General features: G+C 37.4%; 1 protein-coding gene and 1 non-coding gene across 3 annotated transcripts in view; one reads left to right on the forward strand and one right to left on the reverse strand.

Annotated features, from left to right (window-relative positions):
- RABEP1 (rabaptin, RAB GTPase binding effector protein 1) overlaps positions 1-17,711 on the forward strand; it is a 105,867-nt gene that overhangs the window by 17,484 nt on the left and 70,672 nt on the right. The window lies entirely within an intron of this gene.
- On the reverse strand, positions 5,816-5,950 carry LOC114238944 (small nucleolar RNA SNORA70). Its single transcript, XR_003624177.1, has one exon. It is a non-coding gene; the product is annotated as a small nucleolar RNA SNORA70 (small nucleolar RNA).

The raw sequence follows: 17,711 nt of genomic DNA on the forward strand, positions 1-17,711 counted from the left end.
TTCTTAACCACTGCGCCACCAGGGAAGCCCCTAATGTTTTTAGTTTTTTGAGGAACTTCCATACTATTTTCCATAGTGGCCGCACCAACTTACATTCCCACCAATAGTGTAGGAGGGTTCCCTTTTCTCCACACCCTCTCCAGCATTTGTTATTTGTAGACTTTTTAATGATGGCTATGCTGACCAGTATGAGGTGGTACCTCATTGTAGATTTGATTTGTGTTTCTCTAATAATTAGTGACGTTGAGCATCTTTTCATATGCCTTTTGGCCATCTGTATGTCTTCTTTGGAGAAGTATCTATTTAGTTCTTCTGCCCATTTTTCGATTGGGTTGTTCGTTTTTTGTTGTTGAGTTGTATGAGCTGTTTGTATATTTTGGAAATTAAGCCCTTGTCAGTTGTATCGTTTGCAAATATTTACTCCCATTCCATAGGTTGCCTTTTCGTTTTGTTTATAGTTTCCTTTTGGAAGGGACTTTTTACTTGTCTTCTAGTGTGTCACTTTGTATCTGAAGTTCTCAACCCTCCCTATCAGTTTATAACAGATTTCTTACCTTTGTCACTATTGACATTTTGCGCCGGATTATTCTTTGTTGTGTATGATTGTCCTGTACATTGTAGGATGTTAAATAAGCAGCATCTTTGGCCCCTACCCACTAGATGCCAGTGCTCTTACCTACCCCCCCCCCCCACCCCAAGTTGTGACAACCAAAAATGTCTCCAGACATTGCCAAATATCCTCTGGGGAGCAAAATCACCTCCAGTTGAGAACCACTGGTTTATAACAAAATGCTTTAGAATGCACCTTTACCATTCTGATAAAGTTATACAAATGACTTAGAAAAAACAAACCCTAACAGTATAATGCCTTCAGTGTGAAGGAAAATAACTTATAATTAAGTATATATATTTCAACATGTAAATAAACGTGTGACTAAATAAAAGAGCCACCCCTATAAGGTGGTATTACACTTGTTTATAAGTCCTATATTAATCACTATTAAATACTTATAGTCACAGGGAAATCTTTCTAGGCCATGGCAGGTCAGTGTTTGAACCCAGCTGTGCCACTTCCTAGCGGTGCAACAATAGGGATTTTACTTAATTTCTCAGAATGTTTTTTTCTCACCTATAACTGGGGATGGTATGCCTACTTTATGGTTTGTTTTGAAAATTTAATGAGCCAGTGTATAAAATAACTTGCCTAAGAGCTATATGTAAATTATTTAATTCTTGCTACAACCCTAGAAGGTAGTACTATTCTAGTCCCCATTTTTACAGGCAGAGAGAAGGAACCAGTTTATAAGTGGCAGAACTGGGATTCAGACATTAATTCCAGAGCCTGTGCTTTCAACTATTATGCTGTACGGCTTCTCATATAATACCTGATGAATAGGGGATACTTAACTGTTAGCACCTGTTATTTAATTCTTTTTTCTAGCTTTGAGAGACATCCCCCCCACCGCCCCCCTCCCCGTGTCATTAACATCAGTGCTCTCTCCTGGAAATTTTTTTACCTACTGGTTTCTCATTTCCCCTTCAGGGACATATAATTAATCTTATTTATCCACACTAAGGATAACTATTTATCAAAATTCTGATGCCTTTCTATGTATGACTTTGATATTTCTGAAAAGCTCATAAATAATGCATTCAACTTTCCTTATAAATAAAATATAATGCTTGTCTTTTTATTATTTATGAAGAACTTTTTTTCTGATAAATAACTTCTAATATCAGCTGTGTAGTTTATTGTAGTCTTTTTATAACACAAGTGTAGGGAGATAAGAAATTACATCTACATTTTAGGTTTTCCATGTTACAATGAAGGACAGTGTGTACATAGGGAATTTGATTTGTTTTACAGTATAATCAAACATGGTTCTAAGAGGTATCATATGTTGTGTTAGGCTTGACTTTTTCCTATGTAAACGATAAAAAAAATCTTCAGAATATTCTGAGCAAATTTTCATTTTATATTAAAGGAATTGGTAACCAGAAATAATTAAATTTTTAATTAATAGTTCTCCACTGTGAATTGTATGTGTGAATATGTATAATGCCCCTTTATATGGAATGGTGGAGGGTTGGTTTTACAGGTACATTATTTTTTAAGATTTATTTATTTATTTTTATTGATTGATTGCTATGTTGGGTCTTCGTTTCTGTGCTAGGGCTTTCTCTAGTTGCGGCAAGCAGGGGCCACTCTTCATCGCAGTGCGCGGGCCTCTCACTATCGTGGCCTCTCTTGTTGCAGAGCACAGGCTCCAGACACACAGGCTCAGTAGTTGTGGCTCATGGGCCTAGTTGCTCCGTGGCATGTGGGATCCTCCCAGACCAGGGCTCGAACCCGTGTCCCCTGCATTAGCAGGCAGATTCTCAACCACTGCGCCACCAGGGAAGCCCAGGTACACTATTTTTCAGCTGATTTAGACTTAAGCCCTCAAACACAGAAATGGTAAGACTTAAAGAAAAAAAAAAAAAAAAGAACAAACTTAAGTCTTTTATATGGAATTTTTTAAACACTTGAAAAGTAAAGAGATTAGTATGTAGATCCACCACCCTCTCTCTATGTGTCATGATTATCAATGCATGGCCGGTCTTGTTTCACCTATAGCCCTCTCCTCATCTCCCCTCCTGGATTTTTTTTGTTGTTGTTGTTTTGTTTTTTGTTTTTTGTTTTTTAATTAATTAATTTATTTACTTATGGCTGCATTGGGTCTTCGTTGCTGCACGTTGCTTTCTCTAGTTGGTCGAGCAGGGAGCTACTCTTTGTTGCGGTGCGCGGGCTTCTCATTGCGGTGGCTTCTCTTGTTGCGGAGCACAGGCTCTAGGCGTGCGGGCTTCAGTAGTTGTGGCTTGCGGGCTCCAGTAATTGTGGCCCACAGGCTTAGTTGCTCTGTGGCATGTGGGATCTTCCCGGACCAGGGATTGAACACGGGTCCCCTCCATTGGCAGGCAGATTCTTAACCACTGCACCACCAGGGAGGTTCCTCCTCCTGGATTTTTAATAACAAAACTCAGACACTAGATGATTTCATTTGGAAACATTTTAGTATGTATGTAAACGTAAGATGCAGTACTACTATATCACCTAAAAACAGTAACAGTAATTCTTTAGTGTTTCTGAATATCTAGTCAGTGTTGAAATTTCCTCAGTTGTCTCAACTTAAAAAAAAATTGTTTGTTCAAATCAGGATCCAAAATAAAAGCCATCCTTAAGATTGGTTGGTGTGTCCTGTCTGTTTTTTGCCCTTACAATTTGTCTGTTGAAGAAATCCACCCTGTAGATTGTTCACACCTGGAATTTCCTAATTGCATCCATGTGGTGTTGGTCTCCATATTCTTCTGCCTTCTGTGTTTCCTCTAAATTGGTAGTTTGATCTAAAGTAGTGATTAGGTCCAGGTTTTTGTTTGTTTGAAATATGGTTTTATGTGTTATATTTTTTTGTGGTGGTTTTGTTTTGCTTTTTAAAAGAATATTTCAAAGTGGTAGAGTGTACCTCTATCAGGAGGCTCACCATGTCTGGTTGTCTCTTTTTGAGATGTTAGGACTGTTGATCATTGCCTAGATTTCTCCATTCATTAGGGTTTGTAAAATAGCAAGTTATTAGCTGGAATAGTTCTGTAAAGAAAAATTCTCCTTGTATATTTTGCTACCTTAAGGTGTAGGAAATGGAGAATAAATGCTTACTAGTTTTCTCTTTGGTTACCAGTTTTCAAAATAATGACTTGGTTGCCTAGAACCCTTCAAAGGTAACCAATCAGGTTTTTTTTTCCTTCGTATATCATCAAGAACACATGGATTTAAATAATGTATATGTTTTACTTCATTGTAGTTACTGATTATATTAGTTTACTATGGCTGCTCCAACAAATTACCATACTGGATGGCTTAAAACAACAGGAGTTTATTCTCTCACAGTTGAGGAGGCCAGACGTCCAGAATCAGTATCACTGGGCTGAAATCAGGTGTCAGCAGGTCTGTGCTCCTTCCAGAGGTTCTAGGGGAGCATCTGTTCCTTGCCTCTTCCCGCTTCTGGTGGCTGCTGGCATTCCTTGGCTTCCTCACTCCAATTTCTGCTTCTGTTATCACATTGCATAGTCCTCTTTGTGTCTGCTGAGGAACTCCTGTTTCTTGTAAGGGTAGATGCGATTGCATTTATGGCCCACTGGATAGTCCAGGATAAACTACTGTTTTCAAGATCCTTAACTTAATTATATCTTTTACTATATAAGGTAATGTTTATACGTTTGGTGATTAGGAAATTAATACATCTGAGGGGAGGGTTGGTTCAACCTACCACACTGATGCTCAGATTATCTCATCTTTGCCCATTAAATCCTTGTAAGTTGACTCCTTTGTTACAAAGGGAAGTCCTTTGATAAAACCCCAATAGGTGCGAAGATGTTCCAGGTTTATCTTGTATACTTCCTGCCCCAGGCCAGGAATCAGAGTTTTTTCCAAGGAACCCTGGTTACTTTTTGTGGGAAACAGTATTTAGAGACCATGTTCTAGGTGCTAGGAGCATAGCATGTATTTTTCTTAGCAATTTTTCTGAAATAAATTACACTTTTACCCTGTTTTCTTAAACAGAGTACACTGGATATCACTGAATCTTTTATCAATGGCTTATTATGAACATTAGTTTTGGGACCAAGTTATATACTGGTGACTTCCCCAGTGCTGCTGAATTTTTAAAAATTAGGTGTGTTTGCTTTTACTTTAAATGTAACCAAATTCCAGTTCAGTTCTAGTCATTGTTTTATTTCATTTTTTCTCTGTGACCCAGTCATCCAGTCAGTGGGATCTGTTCCTCACTTATGGGGCTTTTCAACAAACTGCACTAATCTCTAAACTCTGCTTTTTCTATATCCTTTGTTCTCTGACTCTAAGCAAAACTAAGTTTGTTAGGAGATAAAATTGGATCTTATAGAGTATAATACTAAGTCAGATGGGAAGGGAAGTCTACTCAGCTAAGCATTCAAATAAATGCATGAGGTTTTCATTTCTGTTAAGCTTGAAGGCTCTTTTGGAGGCGGAGCATTGTGGTGGGGATGGTGTGTGGAGGGCTAGTTGCTCTTTGCTGCGTGGTGAACAGTGCCAGACCTCTGGTAACAGCTTTAGTAAAGGTATTCATTTATTTGAATTTGAAAACCATTCAGTTTAGCCAATAGCTTAAAAAAAAACAGACTTTATTTTAAAATGGTTTTAGACTTATGGAAAAGTTGGAAAGATAGGACAGAGTTTTCATATACTGCACATCCAGGTTCCCTTGTTAAAAACATGATGTATTAGTATAGTACATTTGTCAAAATTAATGAACTAATATTGACACATTTCTCCTAACTAAAGTCCCTGCTTTATTCAGATTTTCTTAGCTTTTTCTTTTTTTTTGGCAGGAAAGTAGAATTTATTGGTGGGCGTGAGTAAGGAGGGGACAGTGTCAAGGCTGTCATGAGTGCAGGGCCCGCTATTTGTCCAGGGGCCACGATTAGGGATGTATTTGACCCCACAGCCATCTGGGATGAGCCGCTTTTCTGCCACCATATTTTCAAATTCATCTGTATTAAACTTAGTAAATCCCCACTTCTTGGAGACATGGATCTTCTGGCAGCCAGAGAACTTCAGCTTGGCCCTGCAGAGGGCCTCAATCACATGCTCCTTGTTCTGCAGCTTGGTGCGGATGGACATTATGACTTGGCCTATGTGGACCCTGGCCACTGTGCCCTGGGGCTTTCCAAAGGCACCATGCATACCTGTCTGGAGCCTAGATTGGGGACAGCGCGCCAGTCACGAATGTCCACTGGAAAGGGCTGTTCCCAGGGTCTCTTAGGGCAACCCATACAGGCAACAGGCTGCATACACTACGGAGGAGGCTGCTGTTTGCAGCCATTGCACACCGGGCCCCCGCGGGGAAAAGAGCATGGTTGGCTTAATTGGCTGCAAAGCCTTAGCTTTTTCTTAATAAACTTTTTCTGTTTCTAGATACTATCTAGACACCACATTACATTTAGTCACCATGTGTACTTTGGCTCCTCTGGACTATGACAGTTTCTCTGACTTTTTGATGACCTAGTCAGTTTTAAGAAGCACTGATCCGGTATTTTGTAGACTGTCCGTCGGTTGGGATCTGGCTGATGTTTTTCTCATGAATAGACTGGGATTGTGGGTTTTGGGGAGAAGACCACACAGGTAAAGTGCCATTTTCGTTGCATCATATCAAGGATGCATACTATCAGCGTGGCTTATCAGTGTTATCTATGTTGATGCTAGCCTTGATCACCCCTGCTGGGTAGTGTTTGTTACAGTTTCAAGAAACTGAAGTTTCTCTCCCTCCCTCCCTCGCCTTTCCGTACTGTACTCCTGTACTCTTCGGAAGGAAGTCAGCATGTGCCTCCACATACTGTCATGAAATAAATCAACCGGGTTGATTATAAGCAGAGTTTCCAGAGTTTTTTCTATTTTCTAACCAATGTTAACCTTTGTGGATTTTTTCTTTTTTTCTTTTAATCAGTGTCTAGCATTCTATGAGCAGTTTTTAAGAGAATGGTGATGGGAGTGACAATATGGTATGTTTCACTCAGTGTTTTTTGTTGCAAACAAAACGTTTTGTCTGGTTTAAGCATAAAAGGAATTTTTGAGAAGATGTGAAGTAGTTTACAGAGTCATTGGGAAAGCAGGGAGAAATAGATTCTAGGCCATTGGTTCTCAAACTGTAGCATGCATCTCAAGAGCTTATTACAGCACATTTCTGGGCCCCACACCCAGAATTTCTGAATCAAGATGGTCTGGGATGGGGTCTGAGAATTTCCACTTTTAACATGTTCCCAGGTGATAGTGATTCTGTGGTCTCAGAAGCACACTTTGAGAATCACTGCTGTCTATGGCTAAAAGCTGCCACAGAACTGGCCTGACAGGAAAGACTGTTTCCTCTGGTGCCGAGGAGCATATGAAGCTCCATTTTAATACAGTTGCTATTGCTGCTTTCACTGATGCCGTTTCTGCTTCAGGAACTGGACTAACCACTGGGAAGCTACTGAAAGCCTTCCAGCAGCAAGAATGGAACCTTGTTTCTTTACACTGCTCAGTTCTGAATTGAAGTTGCATTTGTGTGTGTCTGATTGGAGAGCCTTAGGTGACATGCCTGTATTCTGGTTTCAAGGGAGACTGGGAATTTGTGTTTGAATTCTGTTTTGGAGAGCTGAAACTCATAAAATGGAATGTCTTTAAATGTAGAAAGACTAAAAAATGATGGGCAGCCATGGATATGACAGTTGTCTACTACAGCAGTGCTCTGCAAGGGGAGAAAGAACTTGCACCAAAATGTAAATTAGTGTACTGCTTCCTTCATCAGAAAATGTCCGATGAACTGAGCAATGTGCTTAGGGTCTTAGTTGATTTTATGTTCTTACACAAACTCCTTATCTTATTAGACCAGTAACAGTCTGCATACTATAGTAGAGTAACACTGTGTTAACTGTAAAAGCACAGGGGAGAAGGGAATCTAGCGTTTTAAGATGACTGATCTTAGTGTCTAAGTTGGCCCTGAAGTATGGTGATACTTGAAGCAGGCTGGCAAATTGGGAAAAATGGAGAGTGTAAGAAAAATAGAGGTAAAACTGAGAGCTCAAAATATCCAGGGTATCACCCCCCACCATAAGCTCTCTAGAACAGTGTTGTCCAGTAGAGATGTAATGTGAGCCAAAGGGTGTAACTTTAAGTTTTTTCTAGCAGCCGCATTAAAAAAGTAAAAAAAATCAAAACAAACACTTCCAAATAGAGAAACAAGTGAAATAAATTAAAAAAAAACAACAGCTTTATTGAGATTTAATTCATATAGCAAAATAATTTTAATTAAAACCATTTAATTTAATTAAACCATTAATTAATTAGTGGTTTTAACTCAAAACCACTAATTTTTTAGTTGCTATGGATTTTCCCTTTCTGGACATTACATATAAATGGAATCCTACAATATGTAGCCTTTGGTGTCTGGCTTCTTTCACTTAACATAATGTTTTCAAGGCTCTTGTAACTTTTCAGTACTTCATTCCTTTTTTGGACATATAATAGTCCGTTGTCTGAATATACCAAATTTTGTTTATCCATTCATCAGTTGATTGACATTTGGGTTTCCTTTTTTTAGCTATTATGAGTAATGCTTCTCTGAACATTTGTGTATAACTTTCTGTGGTAATTAATAATGTATTTTATTTACCCAGTATATTCCAGATGTTACAATTTCTACATGTGATCACTATAGAAAGTATTAATGAGATAGTAAAATTTTTTTTGTACTAAAGTCTTCAAAATTCCATATATATTTCATACTTAACACATACCTTAATTCAGATAGCCACATTTCAGGTGTTCAGTAGCCTCATGTGGCTAGTGGCTACCATATTGGAAAGCCAAGAAGTAACTCATTGGGACTTAACGTGCAAAGTGGGGAAAGTCGCAGTTTTCCCCGTGTCAGAGATGTTTGCTTGCTGGCTCCTAGACAGATATGCATTACTGTCTTGCTCCCTTTGCCTTTGATTGTTCCCAGTTGAATACTCTTCTCTCCTTTGCTTCTTTAGATCCTTGCTATCTTTTAAAATCCTGACTTATGTTCCTCTTCATCAGTGGGTTTTAGTTATTCCAGCTCACTTTTTCGTTTACTTATTTATTTAGTAAATGTTTATTGAACACCTTCCATGTGCTAGCCACAGTTCTAGGTGTTGGAAATGTAGCAACGAGCAGAATACGTAAAGTCTCAGTTTTCACTGAGGGTCTGCTTGAGTATGGAGCAATATTTAAACAGTCAGATATTTAGAGAAATAATTTCAGATAGTGATAAGTGCTATGAGGATAATAAAATTGGCTATGAGGATAGCACTTAGGCTGTTACCAAGCACTAATTTATTCTTGTAATTGTAAACACATACCACAATAAAGCTGATTAAAAAATAATTTATGCTAAAATTTACTAGTTTTAAGTATATAGATTCATGAGTTTTCAAAAACCTATATAGTTTGTAACCATCACCGTAATTGTTTTATAGAACGTTTTACCCCAAAAAGTTCTTTCATGACACTTTGTGGTTAAAGTCCTCCCCCAACTTCTGGGCAAATGCTGATCTGCTTTCTGTCATTATCGTTTTGCCTTTTCTAGAATTTCATGTAAGTGGGATCATACTTTTTGTATCTGATTTCTTTCACTGAGCATGATGTTATTGAGATTTAGCCATGTTGTGTGATTAGTAATGCATTCCTTTTTGTTGCTGTCTAATATCCCATTGTATGGATACACTGTTATTTGCCCATTTATAGTGGGCATTTGGGTTATTTCCAATTTTTGGCTATTATAAGTAAAGCTGCTGCAAGCATTTGTATACAAATCTTTGTGTGGAAATATGTTTTCATTTGTAGGATTTCTGTATCATATGGTAGGTGTGTGTTTGTAAGGAACAGCCAAACTGTTTTCCAAAGTGGTTGTACTATTTTGCATTCCCACCAGCAACCTTACTGACACTTGGTTAATTCAAGCACAAAATAAGGATTAAATGCAACTTCACTGATAGTGAATTCTCAGAGTTCCAAGCCAGGTCCTGAAGTGGCATGATGTAGTTCTACTTGTGAATGCCAGTAGAGTTAATAGGCATTCAGTTATTCAGAAAACTGAATTCTTTTGGCTGTTTCCTTAAGTAAGCCTTCTTTAAGTTTTAAACTTAAGGTATTTAAGTTTTGAATAGCTTTCTTTGTCTTGCAAAATATTAAAATATTTTAAAATATCTAAATATCCAATATTATCTGATAATAATATAAGCAGACTGATATCTGCTTATCAGTCCAGTGAGAGTCATGCTTTTTCTCTTTTTTTTCCAGTTTTTTTTTTTTAAATTTTTATTGGAGTATAGTTGCTTTACAATGTTTTGTTAGTTTCTGCTGTGCAGCAAAGTGAATCAGCTATACGTATACATATATCCCCTTTTTTGGATTTTCTTCCCATTTAGGTCACCACAGAGCATTGAGTAGAATTCCCTGTGCTATACAGTAGGTTCTCATTAGTTATCTATTTTATACATAGTATCAGTAGTGTATATATGTCAATCCCAGTCTCCCAATTCATCCCACACCCCCCGCCCTTCCCCTTTGTATGCATATGTTTATTCTCTACCTCTGTGTCTCTATTTCTGCTTTGCAAATAAGATCATCTAGACCATTTTTCTAGATACCACATATATGTGTTAGCATACGATATTTGTTTTTCTCTTTGTGACTGACTTCACTCTGTATGACAGTCTCTAGGTCCATCCATGCCTCTGCAAATGACACAATCATGCTTTTTCATCTGGCTTGGCATTTGGTATTTGATATACTTGAGAAGTAGAATAATACCAGTTTGAACAAATTGAATAGGTAACTATCCATTTTTATCCATGCATATTTATATCAGCTGTTGAACACAGGCTTTTGACAGTTATGGTAATTGGGCTAAATGTAATCAGAAATTAAGGTGATTGAAAAATTATCTGGTAAAATGAATGTAATGGTGGTTGAACTGTATTGTATATCTTGACCAGTATTCAAAAATGTCCATAGTTTATTTCAACCATATAGTTAGCTTTTTTTAAAAATTGAAGTACTGTTGATTTACAATGTCGTGTTAGTTTCAGGTATACAGCACAGTGATTCAGTTATGTGTGTGTGTGTGTGCATATATTCTTTTTCAGATTCTTTTCCTTTATAGGTTATTACAAAATATTGAGTATAGGTCACTGTGCTATACAGTAGGTCTTTGTTGGTTATCTATTTAATATATAGTAGTGTGTATAGTTTATTTTTCAAGTTATCTTTATTTGTTTCAGACTTTGCATGGTTCACATTGTCAATATATATTCCATATGGGAGTACACGGTGGAATATAGCTTTATAGCCTTTAAAAATATAGGAATAGAGCCTGGAATACAGTTTATACTGCATTGTTTATCTACTGAACATTCCTTGAAATCCCCATTCTTTTGTTCACAGTTGCTTCTTTTCTCTGTTTTTGACTTTTTTCAAAACTTCGTTTACCTGCTTGTCTTAATTGATAACTTTGCTTAAATACAATTTCTGGAACACTTAAAAAGGAATTGTTTATTAAGTAAGTGATTTATGAACATTTTAGAAAATAAAATGATTTTGTAGTTATCACTAGGAAGAATCTCTAGAACAAGTTGAGCCTAATGTACATCTCCTTTTTTTTTAAGGACAGTTATCAACCTGAAATTATTTAAATTCTGAAGTTGTTAGTAGTAACATTTAAGTGCCTGTTATATGTGAGTTGCTTTTATATGATGGTATATTTAATCCTCATTGCATGTGATACTCTGCAAAATGGGTATCATCTTTATTTTAATGAAATCTTGGAAAGGTTAAACTGTTTTCCCCAGTTCATGTAATGGAAGTGCTTGGGTTTGGGTTGAAGCACAAGCCTCTCTGACTCTGAAATTGTAGATGGCTTATTTTTGAATTTTAATAAGGCATTTGACTATACTGGTATGAAATCATGGATAAGATGAAATGTGATCTGATACTGAGGATAGTTGGAATGAATTTGTAACTAATAGAGCAATCTAATATATCAATATCAACCTCTCCTGAGATCCCGGGTGATGCACCAAAGGGCTCTATCTCTAGCTTTAACTTAAAACTTTGTTTTCAAACAAAACTCTGCAGTATGGCTGAACCACACTAGTATAGGTTGGAGGAAGCCTTGGCTTAAGTTTAAGTGAAAAGGATTTAAGGACAGTGTTAGATTAACATTAATCTTACGGGCTAACAATGACAATGTGAGGTCATGGCCAAAAAAAGCTAGGGTAAATTTACAGTACATTAGCCCCCAGATATAATGTTTCTACTAAGCTGGTATTGTGTTAGGATCAGTGTGTCCTATTTTATGTAGAATTTTGACTAACTGTAGTGTGCAGAGAGAGCAACTGAGATAATGAAGAATTTAGAAGTTATTAAAGGGTTAGGAGATGTTTCATCTGGAGAAGAAAGGAGAGGGCAAGTATAGATGTTAGATACTAGAAATTTTCCTTGCTAATTCTGTAGGCCAGAACTAAGATCTCTCAGGAAGATGATTTAGGGTCCTGTTACTAAAAACAGATATTTCTAACAGATGACCAATTGTCCAAGTAAAGGGGGAAAGATAATCTAAAATCTCTTAATGGTGGAATTGGCTACCCCATGAGGCAGTGAACTGAGTTATTAGATTTATGTTCATGTGTAAGCCATATGATCACACGTCTGTGTTGTTATAGAAATGGATTCCTGCATGAGTTAGGAATTGGTGGTTTTCAAACTATTTTAACCTCTCTCCACAGTAAGAAACACTTTTTTCATTGCAACCCAGTTATGAAATAACACATACCCATATTAAATGTGTTGCTGATATTTCCTATTATATTTTATTAACTTTAAAAAGCAGACTGCTGGGGCTTCCCTGGTGGCACAGTGGTTAAGAAGCTGCCTGCCAATGCAGGGGACACAGGTTCGAGCCCTGGCCCAGGAAGATCCCACATGCCGTGGAGCAGCTAAGCCTGTGTGCCACAACTACTGACCCTGCGCTCTAGAGCCTGCGAGCCACAACTACTGAGCCCGCGTGCCGCAACTACTGAAGCCCGGGCGCCTAGAGCCCATGCTCCGCAACAAGAGAAGCCCCCACAATGAGAAGCCCGCACACCGCAATGAAGAGTAGCCACCGCTCGCCGCAACCAGAGAAAGCCTGCGCGCAGCAACAAAGACCCAATGCAGCCAAAAAAAAAATAAATAAATAAATTAAAAATAAATAAATAAATAAAAGGCAGATTGCTAATCACTAAACTGATGTAACAGCTCACTAATGGATTGACATTTAGTTTGAAGTACACTGGACTAGAATAATCTCTAAAATCCTTGCAACACTATGATCCTAATTATTCCCACTCAATTATGTAAACTAAAAATTAGACCCAGAAAATTCCACACTGCAAATGGCTAGAGGTTATTAGTTAATTTTGATCATTAACATCTCTAGGGAGGCTGAAAATTAGAAAATATTCTTGTGTCTTTTGATTCTTCCCACCTTTATCCTTGCCACCCCTGCTACCTCTCCCCCAAATCAGTCTTTTCCATCCTTAATTCTGCTTTTGCCCTTTTGAAGACTCTTCTTAATTAGTTTTTCATTATCTCATTTTCCACCTGAATTAAAATTTGGTGCCAGTTTGTTCTTTCATTTAATATTTTTCCTGGATTTATAACAACATTTTCAAGTCGTTTACATAAACACCTAATCTTTACATGAGAAATAATTGACTTTCTTATTTGAAACCCATCATTTTAAAAGTATTATTATCTTTTATCTGAAATATTATGACGGGTAATTATTTAAGAGAGTTGCAAAAAAGAATAAAGAAAATAAGGATTTTCACTTTGGTTCACATAAGGAAGGCTAAGAAGACGTTCTGTGTAAGCTTCATCACCAGATGTTTTTTTGTTTTAGAATGGTTCATCTGAGTAAATGGACAAGGTAAAAGGATGCAGTTTCTTAAAGTTGCTAAAGTCAGAGTTTGGAGGATTATATGAAGTGAAATGACAACTTTCTATTATACTAAAGAATTTATGATTATCTTTAGTATTATGGAAAAAGTGATTCCCAAATGCCATATCTGTTTCCTCTAATATTGTAAAGTGATTGGTAATGTTAACCTGCTTGTGGACTGCTTTACTTTACTTTCTCTTTTCCCCTTCCTTTTTGAGGCATGCTAAGTAATTGTGGATTTACTTAATATTCTCTAAACAAAGCACAATTCAGTGGGTAGATTTTACTGCAAATTATAATCATTTTTAGTAATTCCTCAAAGAGGCTGGACATGATTAGTTTTCAGAGTACAGGGAGAAGGTAGTTTGCTAGCTGGAAGGCCACTTCTGAAACAGAAGAGATTATTTATTTATTTATTTTTTGGCCGTGGCATGTGGGATCTTAGCTCCCTGACCAGGGATCGAACCCATGCTCCCTGTAGTGGAAGCTTGGAGTCTTAACCACCGGACCACCAGGGAAGTCCCGAGATCATTTTTTTAGAAAATTTATCTGTTTTAGCAAATTGTTTGTCCTGGGAAAATATAAGTGTAGTTTTAAAAAATGACTATTTAGTGTGTTAAAATATTTTAAGACCACTGAAGTAAGTTATGTGCACTTTTTATGAGCAGAGAGATTGAGATGGAGCAATAAGATAAAATTATAATCAGTAAAACTAAAAAAAAAAGAAGCACCTTATTATCTTTTAATTTAAACGCAATCAATGTAATTTATCCCTTTTTTAAAAAAATTACTTATTTTTGGCTGCGTTGGGTCTTCGTTGCTGCTTGTGGGCTTTTTCTCTAGTTGCGGCGAACGGGGGCTACTCTTCGTTGCAGTGCACGGGCTTCTCACTGCGGTGGCTTTTCTCATAGCGGGCCACGGGCTCTAGGCGCACGGGCTTCAGTAGTTGTGGCTCATGGGCTCTAGAGGGCAGGCTCAGTAGTTGTGGAGCATGGGCTTAAGTTGCTCTGTGGCATGTGGGATCTTCCTGGAGCAGGGGTGGAACCCGTGTCCCCTGCATTGGCAGGCAGATTCTTAACCACTGCATCACCAGGGAAGTCCCTAATTTATCCTTTTAATTATGCTTTGATTCAGAGAGGCAACCACTCTGAATATAATTTGGCATATTCTTGCCAGTCTTTTTTTAATACATATATTTTCCAAAGATCATATTATGTTATATCTAATTTTGTCTTAATCTTTTAATGTAATTTTTCTGACTTGATATTATTCCATTGGATGGGTGTACGTACCTACCATACTTAACAGTTTCATTTTAAGAGCCAGTGATACACAGGTTAAGACTTCTGAGTTTCAGGAACTGTTCAGATTCTTTTGTACCACTGGAGTTATGCTTTTTTCTTTTTTCCTTGAAATAGGTGTTTTCTTGGATCTTGAACATTTTTAAACAGAAAGATTCTGATTGTAGTAATATTTGACCTAGACTGTATTTTTTTCTTTTCCCATTGATAATGTCTCATCAAATTTAGTACACTTAGAGGAATGTAATAGTAGGACGCAGCTTGAGGCTTAAAGATATTTTTAAGTTATTACATATTTTCCCATTCATATCAAAATTAGGGAAGGAGATATACCTAAGAATTATTGAATATTTCCTTCATTTATTTGCCATATTATTCTTTTCTTTCTGTATTGTTGCTTAATTCAGACATTTTGGAAGGCAGCTATGCTCACCCCTGTACCACCAATGCAGACATTTTGAATAAATGATGTAATAATTTTTCCCTTTGGATGCCAAGCATTAAAAGAAGCCATTGCATAACATAGTGTTCCCCCTTTTTTTATTACTCAAACGAAGGTAGCAATATACAGAATGTGTGGAATGTTTAACAAAGGCTGATACACTAATAGCTCTCAGCTGTGGGTTACAGCAGGCTTAATATTGTTGAAGTTGGTGTTAACAATTTGTCCGTGTTGATACATGGTAGTAGGGAAGGATATGAGCTGGAAGTCTAAGCATGGAACTGAGTCAGAATCATGAGGCTGGAAGTGACTTCTGGTCTTTTGTCAAAGCCAGTTGATCACTCTGCTGTTTTCCCTATTCATTAAAAAAAAATTTTATTTATTTATTTGGCTGCGCCAGGTCTTAGTTGTGGCACACGGGATCTTTAGCTGTGGCACGTGGGATCTAGTTCCCTGACCAGGGATTGAATCCTGGCCCCCTGCATTGGGAGTGTGGAGTCTTAACCTCTGGACCACCAGGGAAGTCTCTCCTTATTCATTTAGTATCAGTAAATCTCACTAGTTTACAGCTAACATCCTTTTTTTTCTATATGCCAGGCTAAGTGGTTTTTACATGAACTATTAGCTAGTTATTGTGAACTGCTCGTCACCATGTTAGAAAAATAATAAAGTATTTTGTGTGATGAGATCTGTTTTCAGTTTGATTTGTGGTTGGTTGCTCATGCATTATGTTATAGGATATTCCTGTTTGTAAACTTTCTTACTGTCTTATGCAAGGTGAATTGGTTTTTCTACATACAGCAGTAGAGGCATTCTTGTAAAAAGCAGTTGTTTTGGCCTTTGTGTTGTAGAATTGCAGTATGTTAGAAGTACTTGAGGTGGAGTTAAAAAAAATTTGGGGGGGGATTTTAAATTTTTTTATTAAGAAAACAAATAAGGGAGTTACTTGGTGTATCCTCAGTGGGATCATGACTCCTGGAATTGAAATTTGTTCTGAATCGTGGAGAGAGGCAGCCAGACCTGTGGGTGTGGATGGCGTCTGAACTGTGGGTCAGAGCCAGGACAGCGTTGGGAGTATTGGAAACACACTTAATCTTTCTTGGCTGTAATTTTAAAGGCTGCATTTTAGTTTTTATTGATTCATTAGCCTTCGCTCCTAAATATAAATATAATGTTGAAAGGTATGGACATTTTGTGTGTGTGTGTGTGTGTGTATGTATGTGAGTGTGTTTTAGTAGAAGGTAGTAGTGGGTGGGAGTGTAGTTGTTAGGGAAAAGTAAGAACAGAGGGATCCTGCTTTTTCTTCTTTCTTTATTTTCCAGTGCCCTTCCTTAACCCATGTATTAATCAGTAGGTACCAGTAACTTTAAAATATTAAGTGGAGAATTTGCTTAATTTATTTAACAATTGGAATTGGACAATAAAAATACCAAGACAAGGAAATAGCACAGAGAACCCATTTCCTTCATGATTTCAAATGGTAAATATGAAATAACTGCACGTTTCCTCCTTCCAGTGGATTCTCCATCCTTGTCTTTCTCCGAAGGTTAGCACATGTTCAGATGACCAGATGTCATTCTTTGCTTTGACCTAAAGATCCTAGATGTTTGCTCCTCAAAATGACTCCTTACCTTTAATGACATGGAACTCAAAGCAACTGTCATTTCCTTTTTTTGCCATGGATTGCATCGATGCTGTTAGATCTGTAGCGGAGCTAGTCTGAAGATGTCATGGGAATGAACAAATAGTGGTTTTAGTTAATTGTTTATTATCAAAGGAGTTGTAGAGAACTTTGAAAAGCACATGGAAGAAATTAATGAGCCATAATTCTATTTCTCATAGACAAATCATTGGTGCATTTTTTCCAGTCTTTTTTCTGTGTGTTATAAAATTATAATCTCGATTAAATTGAGTAATAGGTTGTGGGGGGAAGACCTTCAGAGATAATCTCAGATCATGGTTAAAATTTTAGTAAATCATCATTATCTGGGGGTGGCTCGTTGTAGGGAACTGAGACCTCTGCTGACCTAGGTAATCAGGCAGAGGTGTTAGTACTGATAAGTATCCCCTGGAGCGATTAGGGTCATAGCTTTGTGGCTAGGTTGCTGTTGGGGAAAAGGAGGAGGTCAGGGGTTTGGACTCCTGAATTTCCCTCTCCTTTCTTGAACCAAAAGACCCTCTGGGTTTGGTCAGGATAGGTGTTTATATATTTAGCTGTGGCCAAATTATAGAGCCCCTAAAGTAAAAATGTGTCCCAATCCCTGCCATACCACAATCAAATTAATCTAAAAACCAGATAATCTCCCAGTCAGTGAGAGTTCATACAGAATGTACGATTCTGTATCCTTTCTATATGAAAGGTTTCTTGATTATGATTTCAGTATAATGGTAATGAATCATCTTGAAATTGGGAGA

Source organism: Balaenoptera acutorostrata, chromosome 20 (genome assembly GCF_949987535.1).
Source record: "Balaenoptera acutorostrata chromosome 20, mBalAcu1.1, whole genome shotgun sequence".
NCBI classification, from domain to species: Eukaryota; Metazoa; Chordata; class Mammalia; order Artiodactyla; family Balaenopteridae; genus Balaenoptera; species Balaenoptera acutorostrata.